Source organism: Thalassophryne amazonica, chromosome 8 (genome assembly GCF_902500255.1).
Source record: "Thalassophryne amazonica chromosome 8, fThaAma1.1, whole genome shotgun sequence".
NCBI lineage: Eukaryota > Metazoa > Chordata > Actinopteri > Batrachoidiformes > Batrachoididae > Thalassophryne > Thalassophryne amazonica.
This window is the reverse complement of record NC_047110.1, coordinates 45,865,619-45,878,009: the sequence shown is the minus strand read 5'-3', so window position 1 is coordinate 45,878,009 and position 12,391 is coordinate 45,865,619.

The following is a 12,391-nucleotide window of genomic DNA, read 5'->3' as shown; positions in this document are numbered from 1 at the left end:
GTGGGGAAGCAAACTTCCCAACTACGGCCCTCTTATCCCCCCACCATTTTAAGCATTTTTCTTTATTTGTCTGTCACATGCCTGGAAAGATCTCACAAGCTAATTTAGGTTCTTCACACTTTATTTACAGTAAATGCTTCTGGGGAGCATTAGTATGGTGAAAAACCTTCAGCTTCCAGGGAGCTTTGCCCCCCCCAACTATGGCCCTGTTAACCCCTGCCATTTTAAGCATTTTCCTTGATTTGCATCTCACATGCCTGGAAAGTCTTCATCATTTCATTTACGTCCTTCAGACTTTATTTTCAGTAAATGCTTCTGGGAAGCACTGGCATAGCTAAAAAAAAAAAACCTTTCAGACTTAAAAGACATTTAAACACTATATAGTCAATGGCTGACCTCATGTGCTGTCAAGGTGTGTGCTGCCTCTCACTTTAGTGTTCTCCGATTCAATGTCAACTGAACATTTAGCATTTTCTGTTTCGGTGTCGACTGTGCACTGAATTCCCGCGAGATCTCCTCTGTTCACGCGAGATCTCCTCTTTCTCTTTTTTAAAATTTTCTTTTTTCTTTTTCAAATTGAGACAAAGTTACACAAAAACCTTAGAGAGGATAAACATACCAGCGCAAAAACAACATAATGAAAAACAGGTTAATATCCACTGCTGTAGCTCCAGGAAGTGTTCAACATTTGACATTTCCTGTTTCACTGTGGGCTCAAAATTAGGTACTGTTTCAGTGTCAACTTACCATTGAATTCCCGTAAGATCCCATGAGATCTCCTTCATTGTCAATCCAGGAAGCATCGATCCAGGAAGTGTCCAACACTTGACATTTCCTGTTTCACTGTGGAGTCAAAATTTGGCACTTCTTGTTTCAGTGTCAACTTGCCACTGAATTTCCGCAAGATCTCATGAGATGATCTCTATTGTCAATTCAGGAAATGTCGATCCAGGAAGTGTTCAACATGTGACATTTTTTGTTTCACTGTGGACTCAAAATTTGGCACTTCCTGTTTGGGACTCCCTGTACCATGAGTGAGCCTTGTCATTTCAAGGTGTATAAACCGCACTGTACAGACATGTTATGAATAGCGACAACAACTTCAATTCGTCCATATTCAGTTTTGCTTTCTGTCTTGACAGTTCCTCATCATTTGCATAGTTCCCGTAACGCCAACGTTCTGTTTGATTGTTGTCCAACTTCGTCCAATCTCCGTCCAATCTCCCAAGTCTGACATCTTGCACAAACATTGACAATATCTGAACGGGTTAATAACTAAAGCTCAGATGAGCTGAACGCAACTCGTCCATGTGTGGGACGAAAAGCAACATTGTCATACAGAAACAACAGCGGTAAGAACATATGATGAACTACTTTAACTACGCACGTTCCAGTCATCTGTGGCTGGAGAAGCTGTGCACACACACACAAACAAACAGCTGTGTACCACAGACAGCTGTACACATGTTGGCATGCTGTCTGTGGCTGGAACATTCCAGCCACAGACAGCACACGTGGTTTACCTGTTGTCAAGCCAACCAGAACTCGTAACTGTAGGTGCTGTGGAGAGCGCACGTTGGCTGCAGACCAACGTGATCACAGGCTGGCTGTGCTCAGCCTGATACCCGCTGTCAAGTCACGTCATCATGAATGTTTTGTTTTGATTTTGGTTAAAGCGTCAAAGTCTCTGTTCGCTTCATTTTTCTTTTGTGAGTTTCGATTTTGTTTTGTTCTTTTATGCGCTCTGGACTCACAGGCTTTTTGGTGATGTGAGAAGTGCCAGCTCATTCGTCCACTTTTCTCAATGACTTTGGGACTTTTTTCCTTCATTCAGCTATCGCCGTATGCCGTGTGACCGGGCCTTAAAATATGATGCATATGATGCAATAATCCTACATCCGGGGACAGCCCTCATTTGTCCCATCAGAAACATGGCACTTTCTTTGAGTTTTTGGGCAAATTACATGGCAAACAAAGTCAAAATGCTACAAAAAAGTGACAGTGCAGTGGAAAGCAGACATGTTGCGCTTCGATTATGAGGCAGAGCTCAAACATGTCAAGGCGGTTGTGCAGGCGAGACTAGAGTCCATTGATTGAGAGAGTAGTGTCAATCCAGAATGGCGGCATTATGGTTCCAACTGCGCTGAACTACTGAATGAAGCTTTATGTTTTCAACATTTTTTTTTTTTTAATCATTTAACCACATACAGCAACACATCCAGGCACAGGTATTTTCAAAATAAATATAAGAATAGTTAAGCTATCAAATTTACATAAATTTACAATTTATGATGATTTATTTAATTACTTTAAAGCCTGATTTACGCTTCTGCAGCTCTGTAACTCTGTGTTATGCAATGATGTGCATGACAGTTTTAAAGTCCTCCATCGCTGTGTTGTGCTTTATTACATACGGCAAGGACGTAATAAATTCACCTGCGTTTATTTGTCTGTCTGTCTGTCTGACTGTTAGCAGGATTACGTCAAAACTACTGCACGGCTTCTCACAAAATTTTCAACACAGATACATATTAGGCCATGGAAGACTCGATTAAATGTTGAAGGTGATCTGGATCTAGATCCGGATTCTGTATCAAGTTTCACTTCATATAGTCTTTGAAGGATTATGTCAAAACTACTTCACAGATTCTCACCAAATTTGCACCACAAATAGATATTAGGCCATGGAAGACCCCACTGAATTTGGGAGTAGAGGTGGATCTGAATCCAGATTTTGGATCAAGATTTCACTTTATATAGGCTTTGAAGGATTATTTCAAAACTATGTCACAGATTCTCACCATATTTGCACCACAGATAGATATTAGGGCACAGAAGACTCCATTAAATTTTGGAGGTGAGCCGGATCTGGATTGGCGGAAGTCAGAAATCTCTGATTGCTCTTGTTATGGATTAATTTGACCCTCAACAAGCTCTTCTTTCTACAATCATCACCTCCAAACCAAAGGTAAGCTGTACAATTTCATCTTTTTCAGACTCCATGTTGTAAATTTGTGGACTTTTTTGTCAAATATACGTGAACCCGAAATGTAATCAACGTGCGCACTACAAAAACTGTTAGAATATGATGGCAGACAAAGGAGTGAAAGCAGAAAAGTGTCAAATCACAGCATTTTGTGTCTGATTTAACAGGTGCACATCCAGGCTGCGGGTCTGAGTCTGAGCACGGTTTGAAAAAAAAACATAAACGGCCGGGCTTTTAATCACGGAAATTGGTCTCATTTCCCTCAAATCGGCGAGTAACAGAGCGTTGAACTTTAATTTGTACCTCTGTTACTTTGCACATCCAGACTGCTCAGGGTTTTTAATGGAAATACATTGTGATCGGACGGGATATTTTATCCAATGTGAGCAAAAAATCTGTTATATATGGTGTTTATTAAATGGAAAACAATACAAACACTTTGGGACATTTTTTGTATGGTGATTGTGAATATCTGGGTTATAGGATGATGGTTTAGGTGAGTTTTACTGCATATGGGACTGAACAATAAATTTACCTCACAAAACTTTGACGATGAAGCCGGCTTCCATCCCACATGGCTGACTTTATTTTCCCAAATGTTTCTTCTGTTCGGATCGCAAGAGAATCTGTACATCTTGAAGCCCTTGTTGTGTCTATTTGTGCCTCCAAATGCACAGCAACCTGGCATTTTCAGCAAATAAATAAATAAAATGGCTGGATTTACATGCAGACAGATTAACAGCGAATGCTATTTTGGAACCAAGATGGCACCATGAGTCACGTGACCGTTTTTTTTAATTTTTTTTACTTGTTATGTCGTTACTCTCTCAAGCGACTCTAGGCAAGACAACGCAGCTACTCTGACTAGGTGTGTAGGCCAAAACTTACCGACACAGACACATTGATTACAGCCAAAACCAAAACAGTACACCATTTTCTTGTTAGAAGTGGTGCTGTGTTTATGTTGTGCAACCGCAGGCTGTCCCCGGAAGTGATCAAATCCCACGATATCACGCAGGGGCTCAAACGGGACTGCACTGCCCTATTTTTCTAGAGTTGTTAAATTGTTATAGAGGGTTTTCATGTGACGTATCGGTCACGTCATTTTGTGTCCTGCGGCCATTCTGGATTACGACGCGGTGGCCGCTGTGATTACACTTCGTGCATTTGGCGAACAATTGCAGAAGTTTCAACGTCGGTGTGAAGAAGCCTCACAGCACCGTGTCGCTGTGAGAGATCCGCCGCAAACAGAAATCCACTGCTCCCAGAATTTTATTTTATTTTATTCGGCAATAAAATGATATAACAATACATAAAAATACTGCAGAGGATAACTCAAGAATGCTTGAAATACGGATGCTTATTTACATTGTGGTCCTCGAGCACCGAGCTGCTGATCCGCAAGCTCACCTTCCAGCGCCTGGTGAGAGAAATCGCTCAGGACTTCAAGACGACCTCCGCTTTCAGAGCTCCGCTGTGATGCTCTGCAGGAGGCCGGCGAGGCTGACCTGGTCGGCAGCTTCCTAGTTCACAATATCGCAGTGTGACACAGTCGGCCAGTTCGTTACATTAACACTAAACTCACTATCTGGTATAAGATACGGATCCACTGAGCCAACTGCTACACATCTATCACGATAAATAGCTTTATCTCGAGGATTTAAAGCCTCGTAATAACCGGACATTCTCTTCATTTTTCTATCACGCGTCAGCCTCCTTGTAATCCAGAATGGCGACGGCACCTGTCCTGCAGCAAATCGGTCACATGATTGAAAACCCTCTATATCAGTGGTCCTTTCATTTTTCCTGGAAATAACCTGAGCCTACCCTGTGCTGACATAATAAACGTGAATGATTTTAAGCCCCACTTTCACTTACTAGGTTTTTGTTTGATAAAAATATAAACCAATACATACAATTCATGCAAACAATAAGAAAAAACCTGTTATGAAGTGTTTGAGAGCGTGAACTGCCCTTGGAAAGGAAATATCTTTCCATCCTTGGTGATGCTTGTGTGGTAAATTTAAACACAATGAACGTCTAAAATTGTAACATGTGTAATGATAAAAGCATTGGTCGATGTAGTTTCTGACATGGTGTTTAGGTCTTTTTTCAATTCTGTCATTTCTCCTGTTGCTAAGTTATTATAACATCTGAGCCTAATGTCTGCCACATTGGCCTGTCAGCAAGTGTCTTTTCTTGAGTGAAACACAGAACCAAAATAATCTCAATTACTGGAACTTTAACATGATACAAATTGTCGTCACGGGTGATGAAGTGGTCCCATTTGGTTTTTGAGAATGGATGGTGCCGTTACAGGACGATTCTCCAGAGTTTGATGAGATGGTGGTATAAAGTCCAAGTCTCACTTCCATACATTATTAGAGAGTAATTAATGCCTGTTCTGCTGCCCATGTTAGTTTGTCATATAACAATTATATCAATATAAAAATATAGCCAGCAACACTCAAGTGTCCTTCTTAATAAAAGTTTTAATGACTCACACGGCAAGACGACAGGATCAGGAGCACAGACACACTTGCTCCTGATCCTGTCGTCTTGCCGTGAGTCATTAAAACTTTTATTAAGAAGGACACTTGAGTGTTGCTGGCTATATTTTTATATTGACTTAGTTTTTGAACCCTGCATCTCCACTCCTGGTCCCTGTGAGTGCTCGTTTTTTTCTCTGCTTTGATATAACAATTATAACAACTTCCAAACTCGAGTGAAAGTGGCTGCTGGGGAAAGGTAAAAGGAAATCCATGCATGTAGATAATGAAGTAGAGTGAAGTCAGACCTGTAAGCCACATGCCACTGACCTGTTCTGGACCCCTAACAATAAGGATTACCTTTAACTGAAATCCACTTGTTTTCCACTTGTGATGGAGAACATTTTAAATTGAATTAAATTAATTTATTTACTGCTAAATCCCAGCAGAAGTCATCTGGAAACGAGTGAGCGCATTAGCAACAACGGCAAGGGATAAATAATTATGAACTAAATATTTTAAAATGTGCCATTCCATGTCTTGTGTCTTCTGTATGAAATATCTTTGGACAGGATTTTGTCTAGCAACTTGTTCACCAAAAGTTTTTTTTTCTTTCATTATCTTATTCCTATTGCATCAAACATCAAATGTATTTTGTTTCTATCTATTTAATGAAAGAAAATATGCATTTATAAATTTACAAATGCTATTTTTAATAAACAAGAACAAACTTGATTTTCTTGGTGGTGTATTGTTTTGTACAGGGCAACAGACATACAGTTGCTAATAACTCAGTGACTCAGTGATTGTAAAACCCTGATTAAATATGTATTGTATTTTCCCGACTGTGATGGATTTAACAAGTATTCAAGGATTTTTTTTTTTATTGTCATACCATACTCGTATATGCTTCTTCATGACATGATATAAATTTAGGTTTGAAAAGATCCCGGGTGTTAAATAACTTAACGGATGTCTGTTCCTCCTACAGTCCACGAGCATCTCCTTCATTTTGCAGATGTTGTTTGTGCACTAACCTTCAAAGTGTTCAACCTCCCACCTGTAGCTGGACTCATCGCTGTTGCTGATGCATCCCATCACGACTGTTTTGTCAGCGAATGTCGCTATATGACAGCCTGGGTGTTTTGGTGTGCAGTCATAAGTGAGCAGGGTGTACAGTAGGGGGCTCAGCACAGCCCTGGAAAGTCCAAGACCCAGTTTCAGAGGGAGGTACTCAATTTGAGTGAGTTTCTGCACCAGGGTCTGTTGTATTATTGTGCTGAAGACAGATGCGAAGCCCACAAAGAGTAGGTGCTGTAGGAGTGCTTGTTCTCCAGGTGACTAAATGTCGTGTGGACTACATGTGCGATAGTGTCGCATGTTGATCTGTTTTTGTGGTAGGCATACTGGTGTGGGTCCACGATGATGTCGATGGAGTCCTTGATGTGTGCCATGATCAGCCTCTCAAAGCACTTCATGACTTGGGGTGAGAGCTACCGGCCAATAGTCACTCAGGCCTGTCACTGTGAAACTTCAGCTAATATCCATAGTTTCACCAAAAATATTAGTCCTATCGACATTCCATTTTGGCAGCATTCATCCTTGACCCAAAAATACATAAGCATACCAAACAGCAAATACCAGCTCTCCACAGTTTGCTTGCAATCAAAGTTATACGCACAAATGCAGAGCTTTTTGTCTTTTCTGCATTCTGCTGCAAGCAGGTACTTTTAATTTGACACACCCACAAACAAAGACGGTGGCGGAAGACATCAAATGACAAAGACAACAAACAACACTGTTAAACTAACATGAACCACAATAACATTCAAAACCCCAAACTCCCATGGTGCATTGCAGCGCAATGTCCATTGTTCACTGGTTAGCTCATATTGTTAATTTTGCCAACAATATTAGTCCTGTTATCTTTCTGTTTTCGCAGCATTAATCCTTGATCCAAAATATATAAGTATACCAAAGTGCAAATGTCACTCTCCCCAGTTTTTCCGTGATCGAAGCCATAATCACGCACGTACACACGCACACACAGGCCACTTGGCTATTATAATATAGATTTTAAAAATGCCAACAATAAAAGGGACACTACAACAATTAAAATTAAGGAGCTGTTAATAAAAAAATATGTAATTGATACACTGATATAATCAACATATATATTTTTCCTCTTTAAGAGACACAATTTCCATTCTGGTGCAACTTGTACTCAGGAAAATATGGCAGAATCAAAGCTTCCAGGACAAAATGAGGTATGGCCTTTTAGTTTGAGTTTATTCACTTTAAAAGATTAAACCTGTTTCATTCTGACAATATTCTGGACAAATGTGCTCATGTAACACACCAACAGAGTCACACTGGGGTTAAAATTATTCATTCATTTCCTACAAGTCTTTATAAATAATGACTTAGAGAAGTCTAATGAGGAATCACGTCTGTTTTGGTGGTCAAAGTGCCCTTGAAATTAATGAGCAAGTCTGCAAAATGGCTTTTAGGTAGCAATTTGTCCTACAGTCTTTATTGGGGAAATATCTAATTTGTTACACATCGTGTTTTTGTAACCTTAGTTTGTATACTGTGCTTTGCATCTGATTAAAATCACTGTTATGCAGAAACTGGAGTGTAAGAGAGACCCACTGAATTAGAGGAATTCGATTGTCATAACAGATGTGAGAAGAGAATGACTCCACACAGCCAGAAGTTTACGCAGCGGAGAGATTTGTGTTAAATTGTGCAGCGTGTGGAACAAGCCATTTACCCATGTGGATATGTTCCTGCTCCCTTGAGTGTACTCTCAAGCCCAAAGTCTCTTCTGGTCTAACCAAGCTAGAAAATCCACTCATTAAACAAACTGCTTGCTCTGATTTTGTGATGTTTTTACAGAAGTTCTCATTTGACTGTGAATGTTTCCTCAAGTCTACAGATTGTCCTTTTCTGTGTCAGTGACGACAGTTCTGGCAAATCCATCACGCGTTGTCAGCTGTCAGACTTTGGGGGAAAAACAATTAAAGGCTTCAGGTACAGGTCGAGATGCTCCAAAAGTCAATGAGGCAGAGGAGGAAGGTACGTGGAAGACAATTAAATGACCTACAGTCTGATGTTGAGGACTCCAGGGACTCCAAAGACAAAGACAAAGGAAGGAAACACACTGAAGTATGTTCACTTCACTCTAATTATTTAGTCTTACAGGGAAATAATGATTCCACTGCCTAACCCGTGCTGTGCCTCAGTTATATAAAACAAACAAGAATGTGACACTGTAATTGTTCTAACACCATTTTCTTTTGGGGGTTTTTTTTAGATGGCTGCAACAAACAAATGTATGGTTTGGTTCTAGCAGGAAGTGATGCTTTGTATCAAATGGCATCAAACTCACTTAGGAATGGCCACTTTTGTTTAGCATAAAACATCAAAATGGGGAAATGGAATTCTGATGTTCCATCTGATACTGTGTACTTGCGGACTTGTTTACACAGATCTTGGCTAAAAGTCTTCAGAATTTTCTCCTACTGCACATATTCTATCCGGTGTATACAGGTGCATCTCAAAATGTTGGAGTATCATGAAAAAGTTCAGTATTTTTTTATCAGGTATTTCAGAGAGTGAAAATTTGACATATTCGTACATAGAAACTAAAATGTTGCAATCATTTTTTTTTAAATCATTGCAGCCTACAGCTCCAAAAATTAGAAAATTAGAAAAACTATTAGAATATTTTATTTCAAGTCACTCTTTATGCAGTATGAGCACAGCCGGTCTGCTCTGTGTAAGCCTGATCTCGTCAGATCTCAGGAGCTAAGCAGAGCAGGATCTGGTTAGTACTTGGATGGGAGACCTCTTCGGAACACCAGCGGCTGTGTATGTTTCTCCAGGTAAAACTGGAGTTGCATCAGGAAAAGCACCCGGTGTAAAACCTGTGCCAATTACCAATGCAGATCTGGCTGTATCCGCTGTGGCCACCCCGAACAAAAACCGAGAGCAGATGAATGGACAACAACAAACATTTATGCAGTATGAATACATGAATCTCTCATATCTGGTTCAGTATGCACAACCACAATCATGCTGAACTAACAGTTGTGCAGAAGACACTCATGGACTCTACACAAGGAGGTTAAGACTCAGAAGGTCATTGCTGAAAGCTCTGAATGTTCAGAGTTCTGGATCAAAGAATAGTCGTGGAAAGTTGACTAGACGGGAAAAATGTGATCAGAAAAGATGCACAATCAACAGCGACGACCACAGCCTTGAGAAGATTGTAAGGTAAAGTCAATTCAAGAACTTCAGGGAACTTCACAAGGAATAAACTGAGGCTGGAGTCAGTGCATCAAGAGCCACCACACACAGACATGTCCAGGAAATTGGCTACAAGTGCTGTAGTCCTGGTGCCAAGTAAATCTTGAACCTGAGACTGTTAGAAGCATCTTACCTGAACTAAGGAGAAAAATAACTGGACTGTTGCTCAGTAATCGAAAGTCCTCTTTTCAGATAAAAGTAAATGTTACATTTCATTTGGAAATCAAGTTCCCAGAGTCTGGAGGAAGACTGGGGAGACACAAAGTCCAAGGTGCTTTAAGTCCAGTGTGAAGTTTTCACAGTCAGTGATGGTTTGAGGTGCGATGTCACCTGCTGGTGTTGGTCTGCTGTGTTTTGTCAAGTCCAAAGTCAACCCAGCACTCAACCAGGAGATTGTAGGACACTTCATGTTTCCATCTGCTGACAAGACTTATGGAGATGCTGATTTCCTCTTCCAGCAGGACTTGGCATCTGCCCACAGTGCCAAGAGACACCAGAACCAACAATCCAGAGGAGTTGAAGGCTGTTATCAAACCAACCTGGACTTTCAGAACACCTGAGCAGTGCCAGATGCTGATCGCCTCCATGGCACGGCATGGCACACTGATACAGGAATTCCTTCAAAAGGGGCCACAACCATATATGGACATACTTTTCAGAAGTTAGATATTTCTGTATTAAAGTGATCTTTTGAAATATTTTAATATGATGAGATATACATTATCTATTTTTTGGAGCTGAAAGCTGTAATTATAAAGATTAAAAAAAAAAATGATGGAAACATTTTCATTTCTACTGAGATACACTTGTATATTTTGAGCAGTTGTATTAGGCTGAGCCTACTGTCAGGATGTTCCATATCTCCAGTGTCAGGATCCTGGTGGCAGTCAGATGCAAACCACAAAATTTCAGTGATACTGCAAAGCTGGTAAAGTAGCTGAGGGCCAGGAAAGCTGTAGGAATAAGCTGTAGTGAGGATTAACTCCTCAAGGAGTGTGGAATGCTATTCTCTTGGTGGCAATTAGTCTTTGCATTCATCTGGGAGACAGGCATCATTCTTCAGAATAGAAGCAAAGACTTGTTGTTCATCTCTGGAAAAGAAAGCGGTGATCACCTAGATTGCAGTACCTACAGGGGTATTACACTGCTTTCTGTGCTAGACAAAGTACTGACAATAGTTTTTCTAAACCCTCTGGGGCCTGTGGACTCGCTGGCATGTCCATCTCTGTTTTTTGTCATATTTCTATAAGTAGATCAGCAATGCAATGCCACAGAGACTTCATTCAATCACTTCCTGAAACTAGAGTCTGCCTACCAGAGGCTGAAGCATCTGTCCGTGGAGGATTCACATGCCACTAAATGCTCAGAAATGCTAAATTTGCAGTCCTGTCAGTTTGTAAACACTTTATAATTTTCATGTAATCTTACAAAGAAAACGGTCATGGGTAAAAGTCTGGGTAAATACTGGCATTACATTGTGGTTTCAAATCGAATATCGCTGTAACATCATCTTTTCTAAGGTTTAATGAGTTCTTGGTCTCTTCCTTCATCGACATGCATTTTATAATGTTATGTGACTATTTCTGTACATCATGTGACCTATAATTGTAGAAAAAGTGTTTCCATTGCAGTTTTATGAAGTATGGCTTTTTCAAACCACGTCATATGAGTGTAAAAAGTGTTTTGAGACATTTGGAAGATTTTTCTAAATATGTGTAAGCGTGTTTTCTATTTGCTACTTCACACTGCTCACCTTCCGATCCAAAATTCATAAAAAGCGTCACAGCAGGCAGGTGCCTATCCCACAGGTCACTGGCCAAAAGGCAGGGTCCACCCTGGACAGAATGCCAGTCCATTGCACGGTCACATATAGAGAGACAAACACACTCATTCTCTCATGGCCAGTTTAGTCACCAATTCGCCATGGCTGACCTTAGAGTCACCAATTCGCAGAACCCTCATGCATGTCTTTGGAAGTGGGAGGAAGCCAGAGATATAACCCACAGAAACATGAGAACATGCAAACTCCACACAGAAAGGACCAGGTCAGAAGCGAACCTGAACTAAAGGTTATGTGGACTTCCAACTTACAGACAAGAGCTTGATTCCAGGTACATTAACTTCACGGTACCTGCCTGTGATTTTGGCCAAGGTATGTTATCTGCATTGCCTGACATCCCATCCAGGGGTTAAGCACAGGGCTGATGGGCTTCAGGGCCTGTATACAACTTGCTCCCTTCTCAAAGACAATAACACACTGGTTGTACAAGTAGGCCCTTACATACAGCCAAATCTTTTCAAATTAACCCTGAATTATGCCACTTATTATTAGTTGACAAGTGACAAGTGACAAAGTTTTTTATTCGGCACACAAAATATTCAAATAGAAAAAAATGAACAATTCCACAAACAAACACAGACAAAACTAGTGAGTCCGAAAGGGTGTGGGCTGAAGCAAAGCTTATTAGCGCCCACCCCTGCTAGTACAAGTCCAACAATTCTAATCAGTCATATTTACATAAATACAAATTCACTACTACATGTCGACACACAGACATGCACATCAATATACTATTCACTTATACGAGGGCTGTCAATAAAGTAA